Source organism: Bos grunniens, chromosome 8 (genome assembly GCF_055505025.1).
Source record: "Bos grunniens cultivar Pamir isolate PY7600 chromosome 8, Bosgru_T2T1.0, whole genome shotgun sequence".
NCBI classification, from domain to species: Eukaryota; Metazoa; Chordata; class Mammalia; order Artiodactyla; family Bovidae; genus Bos; species Bos grunniens.
In genome coordinates, this window is record NC_141172.1 from 18,320,486 (window position 1) to 18,336,098 (window position 15,613).

A 15,613-nucleotide genomic window follows, 5' to 3' on the forward strand; every position below is an offset into this window, starting at 1 on the left:
TGGGGAAACAGTGGAAACAGTGTCAGACTTTATCTTTTGGGGCTCCAAAATTAATGCAGATGGTGACTGCAGCCATGAAATTAAGACAGTTGCTCCTTGGATGAAAAGTGATGACCAACCTAGACAGCATATTAAAAAGCAGAGACATTACTTTGCCAACAAAGGTCCATCTAGTCAAGCCTATGGTTTTTCCAGTAGTCATGTACGGATGTGAGAGTTGGACTGTGAAGAAAACTGAGTGCTGAAGAATTGAATTGATGCTTTTGAACTGTGGTGTTGGAAAGACTCTTGAGAGTCCCTTGGACAGCAAGGAAATCCAACCAGTCCATCCTAAAGGATATCAGTCCTGGGTGTTCATTGAAAGGACTGATGCTGAAGCTGAAATTCCAATACTTTGGCCACCTCATTCGAAGAGTTGACTCATTTGCAAAGGCCCTGATGCTGGGAAAGATTGAGGGCAGGAGGAAAAGGGGATGACAGAGGATGAGATGGTTGGATGGCATCACCGACTCAATGAACATGAGTTTGAGTAAGTGCTGGGAGCTGGTGATGGACAGGGAGGCGTAGAATGCTGCAGTCCATGCGGTCGCAAAGAGTTGGACACGACTGAACAAAATGAATGATGCCAGATCCAGGCCTACTATTTAAAGTGGACCTCCAGTTTCTGCCTTGCATAGGAGAGCACTGAGGCACCACACAAGATGTTCAATTGACTTGCTTGAAAAACTACAGGGAGGAGTCCAGAACTGTAGAAGAGAAAGAGGGGTTCAGTTGTCCCCACCAAGACACCAATGAAGCCATCCTGCATGCTCCAGATAGACAGAGTCTCCAGTTAAGTATCACTAGGTAGCTCTCGCTTGGAAAATCCCATGGACGGAGGAGCCTGTTAGGCTGAAATCCATGGGGTCACTAAGAGTCGGACACGACTGAGCGACTTCCCTTTCACTTTTCACTTTCATGCATCCGAGAAGGAAATGGCAGCTCACTCCAGTGTTCTTGCCTGGAGAATCCCAGGGACGGGGGAGCCTGGTGGGCTGCCGTCTGTGGGGTCGCACAGAGTCGGACACGACTGAAGTGACTTAGCATAGCATAGCATAGGTAGCTCTCATCAATCTAGATGGTACAAAAGAATGCCCTGCAGAGTGCTTGATTTTTTGATCCACAAAGTCATAAGATATAATAAAAGTCATCAGCCAGTAAGTGTTGGGATAGTCTGTCATTCAGCAATAGATATCAAGAACAGATAGCCCTTTTCTTCCTACATCTGACTAATCTACAAACTAGCTACTTCAACATAACATAGCAGAAGAAGTTAGTCCCATTGTTATTGTATGTTTAATGTGTATGACTTGCCTCCATTCTTTGGATATTCTTATTCAAGAGATCTAGAACAGAGTCTAGAAGTACAAGCACATCTTATATTTTAACATGAAAAACCTCCCTTGAAGAAATTCCCTCTGAAACAAATGTGATAGTTACCTAGTCTCTGCTTGAACATTCATATGATAGGGATACAGCCATCTCAAAAAGCAAACCCAGTGTTAATTATGGAAATGCTTTTGCTGAGGGCAGAGGAGAATGATTCATAGGTCAAATGTCTCTGGAAAACTCTATGGCAGGAATTCATGAACCACTTAGACTCTTCTATTAATCGATTCAACTGCATCACATGCTTCTTTTGATCCAGCTTTGAACTGAGACTTTTGATTAAAAGTCATAAAAGAAAGAATCCATTTGGCTTAGTTTATCTATCTTTGGGCAGAACAATTTAGGCTAAACCTTGTCGTAGGTAACTGACTAGCCCAGAATCTGTTGTCCCTAGGTAAAGTGCCCACCCTGGTCCAATCAGCTGTGGCCATGGAATTAGGTCACATACTTCAGACCATGACTATGTATGGTGGTATAGGGTCAGACAATCTCCAAGAAGGAAATATAAGGAAACCAGTCATGTGAAGCATAGCTAATGTATTTTCTTTTCGCATGCAAGTCTTTCATGTTTGAAAAATTGTATTCATCAACCATACTCCATCATCTACTCATCTCCAGTTGTTATCATCAGGATTCAGGCAGAAGATAAAAACCACACAAGTTATTTTAATAGAATTTAATTAAAAGAATCATTACCCAGGCATTAGAAAACTGAAAAGGCAAAAGGTAACACTGAGGTCTTTGCTGGTACTGATACCCCAAGAACTTGAAAGAGAGAACTTAAGAGACTAGGGCACACACTTCTGACAACGAGGTGCTCTGAGTATTGCTAAATTAGTGCAACAACAGAATTAAAACAAATAAATAAAATCTCACAGAGCTATTACTTCATTTGTTCAGGCCACTATCCCTATCACAGACATGGTGACAACCATGATACACTGTAAATTTCTGTTCAGTGAACAACAGGAGATGATTTTTTCATATGAACTTACTGTACTAGGTTTTACCCAACATTTGCTTAGATGGTTGACTATTTAAACTCAGATGTTAGATTACAGTTTATCACAAAAATGTTATGCTTTGTCTTGATCATTTTGCTGAGTTTTTTTCCCTTTGTTTTCATCTCTGTTATCCAAAATACTTACTGTCTTCCCCAACTTAATTCAGAGCAACATCTCAAGTCACCCTTTACAGAAAACCACTTTTCCATATCTAATCTCAAAAACTATCTAATAACTTAAGAAAAACAGATTCTGTCCAGTCAAATGATTCTAAATAAACACTTCCATCTTGGATAATTAACAAAACTTGTTACTGAGAATTTCCTACTAGATAAAGTATTAAAGTGGAATTATTTTTGTTACCAAAGTGACTGTATTCTTGATTTTTTGGTTTTAACAATTCAAAAATTAATGAGGGCCTATCTGTCCTGGAACGGGTTGCCATTTCCTTCTCCAATGCATGAAAGTGAAAAGTGAAAGGGAAGTCGCTCAGTCGTGTCTGAGTCTTAGCAACACCATGGACTACAGACTACCAGGCTCCTCCATCCATGGGATTTTGTAAGTATGTGCAAGTGATTTGAGTTTCAGTTTATTAATCTGTAAAAAAGTAAAAAAAAAAAGAATCAGCACTTTTCACAATTTAGGTACTGAAGTATGGATGAAATGTTCAAGTTTGTAGTAGATATACAATTTCCTGGTTTTATTACTTAATACTATGATCATATGGAGAAGGCAATGGCACCCCACTCCAGTACTCTTGCCTGGAAAATCTCATGGATGGAGGAGCCTGGTAGGCTGCAGTCCATGGGATCACTAAGAGTCGGACACAACTGAGCGACTTCACTTTCACCTTTCACTTTCATGCATTGGAGAAGGAAATGGCAACCCACTCCAGTGTTCTTGCCTGGAGAATCCCAGGGACGGGGGAGCCTGGTGGGCTGCCGTCTATGGGGTTGCACAGAGTTGGACACGACTGAAGCAACTTAGCAGCAGCAGCAGCAGCATGATCATATATTAAGTAATAGTCATTGCGGAAACAAAACTGGGTATGATGTGATTCTTGTTCCCAAAGAGTACAGTCTCGTAAAATGAAAGACTGTTCCCTTCTCTGAGTCATACTCTCACAAACTCCTTAGAAGTCTACAATTTAGGTATTTTAATTCGTACTACCATAGTAATCACTCTCCATCACTAGAACAACCATAACAACTTATTTTCCCAGTCATATTGGGATGAGACTGAGGACAACTACTCTCTGATCCACACATCTATGAAATCACTGGCCTGACCCTGAGAAACAGCTATCAACAATTATAATAGGAGTTTGGGGGTGCAATGTAACGATTCGATATTTGTATATATTGCAAAATGATCACCACAATACACATCCCCAAACACACGTGAAGGAAGGAGAATCTGTACCTGAAGCTGATTCAGAAAACTACCCCTTTAATGGGTTGTTACCTAGAGTCCAAGGAGAATGTGCCTTGAGAAACATCATCGTGAATCTGCTGAGCATCCACACTCACAAAGGCAGGAATCATCACCACCTCAGAGCACACCCACTGCAGGCAGGTGATGAAACTCCAGAGGAGCTGGGTCCAGTTGACAGGATTATTGTGGAGGCCAACAACCCGGCCTATCCACCAAACCAAACTGGATGGAGGAAGGGCAGAAGCACTGGCCAAGTCGGATCTCAAGTTCCCTGAATCCTTGAGGAGAGGGGACCAAGTCCATATTCCATCAGGAAATCCAACAGCCCTCTGGTACTGTGAGGTCACCAGGGAGTAAAGCATGCTCTTCTTGTCTAAGTCCCCTAACAAGCACAGTTGGCTGTACCTGAGGACGCAGTCTTTCACTGATGGCCAAGCAGAGGACACTGACAAGGGTGAGGTGCCTGCCCGCCAGGAGCTGGATTAGTGGGCCAGCTCCCCCGCCAAGAAGTGCAAGTGGGATATGGCCGAGGTCCACACACTGTGGTGCTCTGGGCTGGCCAGCACTGATCCCATCACCTTCACAGAGTCACCAAGGGTACGCACTACCTAAGGAGGTCAAGGAGAGCGAGGTGGCTGGCTTCCAGTGGGCCAGCAAAGCGAGGGCACAGTGCAAGAACACGTGCGGCTTGTGCCTCCACATTCGGATGTGATGCTGCAGGAGGACAACATGCAGAGCCACCTGACGCCTGGCCCTGCCTCCACGCTCGGCGCTGAGCCACTGCGCCAACTCCCAGGGCCCAAATTCCGGATCCAGAGCCCGCAAAAGGATGACGGCGTCTCTAATTTCCTGAACAGGAGGCGAGTCTAACACATTAACGAGTCTTTGGCTTCACGGCCAAGGGTGGCCGTGTGGGTGGCTAGGCTTTCCCTTGGAGCAAGTCTGACCCCTCGTGGACCCAGTCCACAGATGCCCTCTACACCAGTAGCAGCCCTGACCAGGTCATGGGGTTGATCCACAAGCATAAAGTCCTGATGGATGGCATCCCAGGCCCGGAAAAGTGACAGGACAGATTGCAGGCGATCTCCTGCAGCCTCTCCCTGCAGGCAGGACCCGGCGCAGCACCCACGTGCAACTGACTGATCACTTCCCAGAGCCCTGCGTTCCCCTCAAGACACCTCCCTAAGCTGTTCTGACCCCACGATGCTCCGCCTGACAGGTTTCTCAGGCCCACTCTGTGCCATCACTCAAAGTGAACACCTGATGTCAGTTCTTCTTATATTAATTTCAGAATTACAGGGAGAAGAGAAATGTGCTTGCAACATGGACTTATTTGGCCTGGTCAGAATGAGGGAGTGGGGATGTGACGCTCAACATTATTTGTTTTTTTCCGTATCTTCAGAGTGAAACTCAAATGTCTCCTCAAATTTTAGAGTAACTACATTACAAGGCTTAAAAAAAAAAGTTTCATAGAAATAATGTTCATTTATAAAAGGATATAACCTATAACACAATATATTTTTCCTCAGTCTTGTTTGTTTTAATGTATTCTTTAGCATGTCTATAACTTTTGTCTTTAAGATCATAAGCATTCTTTTGCTCTCTTCAACAATTTAAGAAACAAATAAGGTGTCTTCATAGAAGCGATTTTGTTTTTTTAATTCTTGCCCTTTGCTTTTTTAAATGATTCAGATAACTTGTGAGCTCTGTCACTAATCCTCTAAAACCTTTAAATAGAATATAATAATTGTGGTTAAAAAAAAAAAGACACATAGTTAACTACAGAGTTAATTTGAATATTCCAGATTTGCATCTGCTGTGGGCCCTACTAGCAAAATGTGAGCCTGTAAGTCACAAACATTAAATGTAGGAAATATCTAACCTGCAGATGACTGGGGAATTCTTTAAGCGCATGTGAAATATGTATTTACAGCTTGTTTTTTGTGAGGAGTTAGACAAAACATAATAATAAAGTAGCCATGGGTAGTGCTTCAGCATTTAGCTTTTCCTTTATGAACTCAGTCTTTTAGTCTTCATCAAAATGAAGTAGGAGTTTAGAATAGTACAGCCACTTAGGAAACAGTTTGGCAGTCTCACAAAATGTTAAACAGAGTTACCATATGAAGGCAAAATTTCTATATGAAGCAATTTCACTCCTAGGATTCTACTCAAGAGAAATGAAAACATATGTCCACATAAAAACTTGTACACAAATGTTCATAGCAGAATTATTCATAGTAGTTAAAATGTGGAAACAATCCAAATGTCCATCAATTGATGAATATGTAAACAAAATGTAATTTATGTATGCAATGGAATATTATTTGGCTACAGAAAGGAATGAAATATTGATGTCATAACATAGGAGAACCTTGAAAACATTACAATGAGTAAAAGAAACCAGTCACAAAAGACCATACTGATGTATGATTCCATTTATAGGAAATGTATATCATAAGCAAATCTATATTGAAAGGTTTTAGGGTTGGGGGTGAGGAGAGAAAAGACAGGGGTGGTGAACAGTGACTTGCTAATGGCTACGGTGTTTCTTGGAGGTAATAAAAATGTCCTAAAATGAGATTAGGTGGTCATCCTTGCACAGTACTATAGATATACTAAAGACTATCCAATTGCGTATTTTAGATGGGTGAATTTGGTATATGTACGTAAAAGACACACAAACACAACTGCTTAAAAAAAAAAAAAAACAAACCTTTGACTAAGGTGCCATTCTCCTTTATAAATGGAGACTCAGAAGATAATTGTCTGTTGAAGTTTCAAATTCCAGAATTTGCTAAAACAGAACTCAACCTCTTTGTTCAAGTCAAATGGTACTTAAAGTCTAATCCTACTTCTATTATATGAGCATTTGCTTCATAAAATGGGAACTAAAGTTTATTACAGAGGCTTCTTGGGTATTGGAGGGGCTTACAAACATTATCTGTGAGGAAAAGTTAAAGGGGTTAAAGATGATAGAAAGACAATTACAGTAACATTTAATGATTTGTAATAATGTTCTGTGGATAAAAAGGTAGAATCATTTTGTTTTACTGCGAAAGACAAAACTAGATTCAAAGAGCATAAAGCTTGGGACTAGAATACCATAGGGTCTAAAACAAACTTTACAGTAATAAAAATCTGATGTAAAACAGCCTACCTAACACTGGGAGTCATACATCTTTAATCCTCAGTGGATTTGTCTGATATAATATTCCACCTGATTCTAAAATAAATAGAGATGTTCCTTGGGTGTGTGTGTGTGCTCAGTCACTTCAGTCGTGTCTGACTCTTTGTGACCCCATGAATTCTAACTGCCAGGTTCCTCTGTCCATGGGGATTCTCCAGGCAAAAATACTGGAGTGGGTTGCTGTGTCCTCCTCCAGGGGATCTTCCCAACCCAGGGATCGAACCAGCATCTCTTCTGTCTCTTGCATTGGCAGGCGGGTTCTTTACACTAGCACCACTGGGTCCTTTAGTAACATCTAGTAGATATGAAGAATGCTTAATGACAGGCACCACACTTGCCCTAAATGAAAGAGTCTAAATGAAAGAGTCCAGACTGGAGATACTGCTAACCCCAAATATCAGAGGTCATTTTTTCCTGCTAATATGCTCAAGAGAGCACACAGGTGACCCTGACCAAAATTATGACATGATGGTTAGCTCTTACAGAGATCTGTGCAGCCCCTCAATTTATAATAGAATTCAAAGAGACATAGTGGAAACTATCTTACTGCTACACTTCAACTGATAAAGCTTCATTAGAAAAAAGCCACACACATTAAGTCTAGGAAATAACAAGAAACCCACAGGAACTGCAGATTCCTTAAAATACATGTTATTTATTTTACTGTTCAGTTTCTGGAAGGACTTAGACAAAAGAAAATAAACATGAGGGAAAGAAGAGAGAAAACTTTGACTACAACATGAAGATGACCTCACCTTCTATTTTACAAATAGAAATGAAGCCACTCTAATTCCTGTTGCAGGCACAAACCACATATCCTCGTGCATTCCATTCTTGCCTCCCATATATATGAATCAAATTTCTTCGTCTTGTTAAAAACTAATCGTTTTATGTTCTGATGAGATGAATCATTTTCTCTCAAAGGAATTCTTTTTTCCTCTATTTCCATCTTCTCTTCTGGTGACTTTTCCCTCATCATATACAAAAATTCTAAAGTTTATTTCCCTAAGGAGGAAAAAAATCATCTTCATTTCTATGCCCCTTCTCAGCTGAGCTACTTGACAATAGTCTTTACTTGTCTTCTCTTCATTTTATTTCATCTTTTATACCATTGGAATATATTCATGAAGATCACCAATAAATTCTGAATTTTGTTAACAAATCTCTTTCCTAACAATTGTTTCTTCCTTTGATTCTATAACATCTGATTCTTTCTCTACTTCTGGTATATTTCTTATGTCTTTTTTTCTGTTTTTTTTTTTTTTCTTCTCCACCAGCCCATGAGAAGGTGATGATTGCTTCCAGTTTTATCCCCACCCAGCAGACTGCCTCTGTCCTGCCCATCAAATCTGCTCCTTATCTTTACCAATAGCATGATCATTCACCCAACTGGCCCAAACTTCAACTTGAACATCATCCTGGACCCCTCTAGTCCTCCTTTCCAGACAAATGATCCTCCAGCACTATCAATTCTTTCTCTTAACTGTATGTCAAATGTGTTCCTCCTTTTCTATTTCCATAGTGACAGTCTTAAGGATATAATCAAGTTGTCAAGTTACCAATTACAAAAATCTACAGTGGAAGTGAGAAATAGATTTAAGGGACTAGACCTGATAGATAGAGTGCCTGATGAACTATGGATGGAGGTTCGTGACATTGTACAGGAGACAGGGATCAAGACCATCCCCATGGAAAAGAAATGCAAAAAAGCAAAATGGCTGTCTGAGGAGGCCTTACAAATAGCTATGAGAAGAAGAGAAGTGAAAAGCAAAGGAGAAAAGGAAAGATATAAGCATCTGAATGCAGAGTTCCAAAGAATAGCAAGGAGAGATAAGAAAGCCTTCCTCAGTGATCAATGCAAAGAAATAGAGGAAAACCACAGAATGGGAAAGACTAGAGATCTCTTCAAGAAAATTAGAGATACCAAGGGAACATTTCATGCAAAGATGAGCTCGATAAAGGACAGAAAAGGTATAGACCTAACAGAAGCAGAAGATATTAAGAAGAGGTGGCAAGAATACACAGAAGAACTATACAAAAAAGATCTTCACAACCAAGATGATCACGATGGTGTGATCATTCACCTAGAGCCAGATATCCTGGAATGTGAAGTCAAGTGGGCCTTAGAAAGCATCACTATGAACAAAGCTAGTGGAGGTGATGGAATTCCAGTTGAGCTATTCCAAATCCTGAAAGATGATGCTGTGAAAGTGCTACTCTCAATATGCCAGCAAATTTGGAAAACTCAGCAGTGGCCACAGGACTGGGAAAGGTCAATTTTCATTCAAATCCCAAAGAAAGGCAATGCCAAAGAATGCTCAAACTACTGCACAATTGTACTCATCTCACACGCTAGTAAAGTAATGCTTAAAATTCTCCAAGCCAGGCTTTAGCAATATGTGAAACATGAACTTCCAGATGTTCAAGCTGGTTTTAGAAAAAGGCAGAGGAACCAGAGATCAAATTGCCAACATCCACTGGATCATCGACAAAGCAAGAGAGTCCCAGAAAAGCATCTATTTCTGCTTTATGACTATGCCAAAGCCTTTGACTGTGTGGATCACAATAAACTGTGGAAAATTCTGAAAGAGATGGGCATACCAGACCATCTGACCTGCTTCTTGAGAAACCAAACGCAGGTCAGGAAGCAACAGTTAGAACTGGACATGGAACAACAGACTGGTTCCAAATAGGAAAAGGAGTACGTCAAGGCTGTATATTGTCACCCTGCTTATTTAACTTATATGCAGAGTACATCATGAGAAACGCTGGGCTGGAAGAAGCACAAGCTGGAACCAAGACTGCTGGGAGAAATATCCATAACCTCAGATATGCAGATGACACAACCCTTATGGCAGAAAGTGAAGAGGAACTAAAAAGCCTCTTGATGAAAGTGAAAGAGGAGAGTGAAAAGGTTGGCTTAAAGCTCAACATTCAGAAAACGAAGATCATGGCATCTGGTCCCATCACTTCATGGGAAATAGATGGGGAAACAGTGGAAACAGTGGCTGACTTTATTTTGGGGGGCTCCAAAATCACTGCAGATGGTGATTGCAGCCATGAAATTAAAACATGCTTACTTCTTGGAAGGAAAGTTATGACCAACCTAGATAGCATATTCAAAAGCAGAGACATTACTTTGCCAACAAAGGTCCGTCTAGTCAAGGCTATAGTTTTTCCAGTGGTCATGTATGGATGTGAGAGTTGGACTATGAAGAAAGCTGAGTGTGAAGAATTGATGCTTTTGAACTGTGGTGTTGGAGAAGACGCTTGAGAGTCCCTTGGACTGCAAGGAGATCCAACCAGTCCATTCTAAAGGAGATCAGTCCTGGGTGTTCATTGGAAGGACTGATGCTAAAGCTGAAACTCCAATACTTTGGCCACCTCATGGGAAGAGTTGATTTATTGGAAAAGACTCTGATGCTGGCAAGGATTGGGGGCAGGAGGAGAAGGGGATGACAGAGGATGAGATGGCTGGATGGCATCACTGACTCGACGGACATGAGTTTGAGTGAACTCCGGGAGTTGATGATGGACAGGCAGGTCTGGCGTGCTGGGATTCATGGGGTAGCAAAGAGCTGGACTCGACTGAGCGACTGAACTGAACTGAACTGAGTCTCACGTCTTACCTTCCTCTAGCTAGCATTCTAATCTATCCTCTACGTTGAATAGGGTATTTCTAAAATGTAAATCTAACCACATTAGTTTTCTTTTAAAAAATTATTTAATGATTTTCAATGCCAATGTGATTAAGGTCTAAATACTTAAGTCTCTCACCCAGGGCTCTTTGCGACCTTACCCTTTACCTTACTCCTAATTACATACATGGCCCCACCAACAGTTTGCTGAGTGGGCAAACTATCTCAAGGCTTTCTACTTTTCAAATGCTATTTTTGCTGCCTGAGACGTTTTGACTTTCTTTATATGTATAGTGAAATACTGTTTCTTCTTTTAGTCCTTCTTCAAGTCTCAAGTTGCAAAAGACAAAAATTATATATACGTAAGTCTCATTTCTCCTATGAAAACTTCCTTGGCAGCTCATGATGGAGTTCTGTAGTCCCTCCTCTTAAACAAATTTCTAATTTATACTTATGGCAAGCAATATTTAGCAGTTTGTAACTCATATAATAATAATAGTAATATCAATAACAATCGACAAAAGTACCCAGAATTTTTTGAGATGTATGTGTCGGCATCCCTCTATTGCCTTAGAGGCATTGCTGCTGCTGCTGCTAAGTCACTTCAGTCATGTCTGACTCTGTGTGATCCCATAGATGGCAGCCCACCAGGCTCCCCCGTCCCTGGGATTCTCCAGGCAAGAACACTGGAGTGGGTTGCCATTTCCTTCTCCAATGCATGAAAGTGAAAAGTGAAAGGGAAGTCGCTCAGTCGTGTCCAACTCCTAGCAACCCCATGGACTACAGCCTACCAGCCTTCTCCGTCCATGGGATTTTCCAGGCAAGAGTACTGGAGTGGGCTGCCGTTGCCTTCTCATTTAATAATCACATAAGTCTTAAGGTAACATTTACCATGACTCTCATTTTACAGATGAGATCATTAAGACATAAAAAGTGAAATAATTTGTCTAACAACTAATAAGTTGTAAGGAAAAGATTCAAAGTAAGGCAAAGTGGTGACAAAATCCACACTCTTAACTACCATTTCAAGCCTGAAGCTTGTGAACTCTGAATAGTCAGGGTGTTGGAAAGACTCTTGAGAGTCCCTTGGACTGCAAGGAGATCCAACCAGTCCATTCTGAAGGACATCAGCCCTGGGATTTCTTTGGAAGGAATGATGCTAAAGCTGAAACTCCAGTATTCTGGCCACCTCATGTGAAGAGTTGACTCATTGGAAAAGACTCTGATGCTGGGAGGGATTGGGGGCAGGAGGAGAAGGGGACGACAGAGGATGAGATGGCTGGATGGCATCACTGACTCGATGGACATGAGTCTGAGTGAACTCCAGGAGTTGGTGATGGACAGGGAGGCCTGGCGTGCTGCGATTCATGGGGTCACAAAGAGTCAGACACGACTGAGCGACTGATCTGATCTGATCTGATGTTTCACTCATCTGAATAACCAGGGCCTAGCATACTGTCTGCTACATAGGTAACATCCTATTACTATGTGTTGAATTAAGGTCAAGCCCAAGAGAAGTTATGTGAAATTCCAAATATAGTTTCAAGTGAAACTGATTTATGTATTTGTCTCCAGTGAAATCAAGTGAAAGCTGTTTTATATAAATAAATTTAAGAACTTGTAAAAATATTTAAAAAATAATTTACAGCTGGCAAGAGACAAAAATATATGCATGTAGGTATTAGTCATTGCACATTGACACAGTAAGAATGCATCACAAGACAGATAGCAACTTCGAAAAGTCATAGGATTATTGATCAGGTAGGCACTGAAGCAGAAACTCCGTTACCCCACTGGCCTTCAAGGACATGAAATAGGAGTTTGTGCCATGAAGCATTTCTGCAAATACACTATGAAATATGGTGTTCCTCTAAGTAGCAAGATGCTTCAGTCCAGAATCATCATCTTAAATCACTCCTGGGTCTTTCTTTCTCTCTTTTTTTTTTTCCCCATCTTATAAGCATTAAAATTTCAGAAAAGAGAAACTGCTTCAATGGACACAGCATGAAAGGGGTGACACACCTTATAGGAAGGAGCTGCTGCTGCTGCTAAGTCGCTTCAGTCGTGTCTGACTCTGTGCGACCTCAGAGACGGCAGCCCACCAGGCTCCCCCATCCCTGGGATTCTCCAGGCAAGAACACTGGAGTGGGTTGCCATTTCCTTCTCCATTGCATGAAAGTGAAAAGTGAAAGTGAAGTCGCTCAGTCGTGTCGGACTCCTAGCGACCCCATGGACTGCAGCCTACCAGGCTCCTCTGTCCATGGGATTTTCCAGGCAAGAGTACTGGAGTGGGGTGCCATTGCCTTCTCCGATAGGAAGGAGCAAATAATGTTAAAGAAAATAGTATTACAGCCTTCACAGACCAGCCAGTGAGGACCAAAGCAATTGCCAGCCCTGGAAATGCTTTATTCGAAAAGTAAAATTGTATAAAGTTCTGTTTCATTTGGAGAAACTGTATCAGTGAGGAAAAAGGCATTGACTACATGAATTGTAACTAATCAAATTTCAACTTACTTTGGTGGGGGTGGGAGGCAATCTTTGAATTCAAAGTCCTGTCAACACTGGTTTTCGAGCACTGCAAAAATTTTCTGGAAGTCAGCCATGGTTTTTAAAAATGTATGTATAGATAGAAAAACTGAGAAGTGTACCTTCCCTCTGTCTCTCTTACTCAGCATAGGACAGTGGAGAGGGCACAGGCAAGAAAGGCACATGGATTCTCATCCACCTCTTTCATCTGCTAAATTACATGGTTAGTTACTTTGTCTCTGTTTCCCTTTTTTTTTTTTTCATTTTAACATGAAAGTACTTTCCTCACAGAATTATTTTGAAAATTAGAGGCATTTATAAAGTGTCTTTCCTCATAAAGAATCTTATGTGCTTAAACACTGGTGTTATTATTCTTAATGAAGAATATTCAACATTAATGCCGATGGGCATGAAGATTCTAAAAGAAGACCCTTCAAGAAAGGTAACTAAAAATGAAAACCATGCATGACAGAATAAGAGAAAGGAGAAGGGCAGACATAAGAAAGGGGACAGAGGTGGAGTGAGAGGTCCCACAGTGTTAACAGCAGCATGTGACAGAGCAGTGAGGTAGGAAGGCTGGCCTTAGACCCCAGCCCAGGCCTTTCTAGAGACCTGCTGAGAGAGACCTTGGGCCTTTTGTTCTATCCCTATCACACTGGATTCACACAGACATGTAAATAACTGATAAAGGTTCTACCTGCTCTGTGGTCTTTGCATTTTATTGTGGATCAGAGCTTTGGATCCCTGTGCTAACAGTCTAAAGATCCTTTGTGTTGGCAGAATAAAAACAGACAAGCATCAGGCTGCAAAGAGTGCTTTATAATATTATTATTTTAATGTTATAAAAAGACTGCTGAGCTCACTCTAACATTCAAAACGGTCACCTATCACTCCAGGAACACAAAAACTTCATCAGGTGTTCCTAAGGAAATAATGCCATAAGCACCACAACCCACTTAAGACATTACACACAGGGATTTGAGTTCTAGACATGGCCCTGTGATGTTTTTGAAAAATTAAATAATAAAACAGCAATTAGATAAACCAAGCAAGAAACAGGTCAGTCTACTGACTGAGATTATGTGGGGAAAAAGAAAATCTAGACATTCAAGCAAAAGATGAAAGGAATTATAAAGAATTAAAGCCAGGAAGTACAGTGAACTTAAATGTTATGTGCCAATAAGTTAATAACCATGCATAATTGAAAATGCCCTGGCTAATTCCTTAGAAAGGTGCCATAGAAGAGAGAAACAAGCCATCTCTCAATAAGTCTCACAAAGTCATTTTCCTCCAGCATTGGAACTAATCAGTGTTTATTTGAGTGAGCTTGAATTTGGGATCATATAATATAAAAAATATATATGTCTTTAAAACAATATGAGTGGACTCATTATGGGGAGATGCTCCCAAGATGAGTCAGATAGAAGTATTCCTTGAATGGAAACACATGTATAATCAGCTATGCAATTTAAACTTTTTAAATTCATGTTCAGTCCCTTTCTTTCTTGCTCCCTACTGTGTATTTACAGTTAGAATTTATTTAAGTTAAAAATTCCCATGATAGAAATCCATTACATCTAAGAGAAAATCGAAAGAGAAGAGAAATCAGTCTGTAATTTACCAAATCTTTCAAGAAATCACAGAACACATTATTGTGTCTGCATTAATGTGACATATTTGACCCTCTATTATTATTAAAGTTTTTACTCATTTACGTATACACTAGATTTTAGATCCTAGGAAAGGCACTGACAATGATCACTTATTAAGGGAATCCTAAAATAGGTGTAGGACTATGAAACTATGACACAGACCATGCAGGGCCACCCAAGATGAACGGGTCATCGTGGAGAGTTCTGACAAAACACGGTCCACTGGACAAGGCAATGGAAAACCACTTCAGTATTCTTGCCTTGAGAACCCCATGAATAGTATGAAAAGGCAAAAGATAGGATACTGAAAGATGAACTCCCTAGGTCAGTAGGTGCCCAATATGCTACTGGAGAACAGTGGAGAAATATCTCCAGAAAGAATGAAGAGACAGAGCCAAAGCAAAAACAGCACGCAGTTGTGGATGTGACTGGTGATAGAAGCAAGGTCCGATGCTGTAAAGAACAATATTGCATAGGAACCTGGAATGTTAGGTTTATGAATCAAAATAAATTGGAAGTGGTCAAACAGGAGATGGCAAGAGTGAACATCGACATTTTAGGAATCAGTGAACTAAAATGGACTGGAATGAGTGAACTACTGTGGGCGAGAATCCCTTAGAAGAAATGGAGTAGCCCTCATAATCAACAAAAGAGTCATAAATGCAGTTCTTGGGTGCCATCTCAAAAATGACAGAACGATCTCCGTTTGTTTCCAAGGAAAACCATTCAATATCACAGTTATCT

At 40.7% G+C, this 15,613-nt stretch overlaps 1 long non-coding RNA gene across 44 annotated transcripts in view; it reads right to left on the reverse strand.

The window, feature by feature from the left end:
- Positions 1 to 15,613, reverse strand: part of LOC147366712 (uncharacterized) — a 409,970-nt gene that overhangs the window by 372,408 nt on the left and 21,949 nt on the right. For 2 of the 44 annotated variants that reach the window (XR_015169026.1, XR_015169009.1), the window contains exon 3: positions 2,090 to 3,029. The exons of 40 other annotated variants lie outside the window; for them this stretch is intronic. This is a non-coding gene — a long non-coding RNA (uncharacterized LOC147366712). Of the gene's footprint in view, positions 1 to 2,089; positions 3,030 to 7,995; positions 8,059 to 15,613 lie in introns of those variants that run through there. 2 more of the 44 variants (XR_015169017.1, XR_015168998.1) reach the window with 1 other exon arrangement.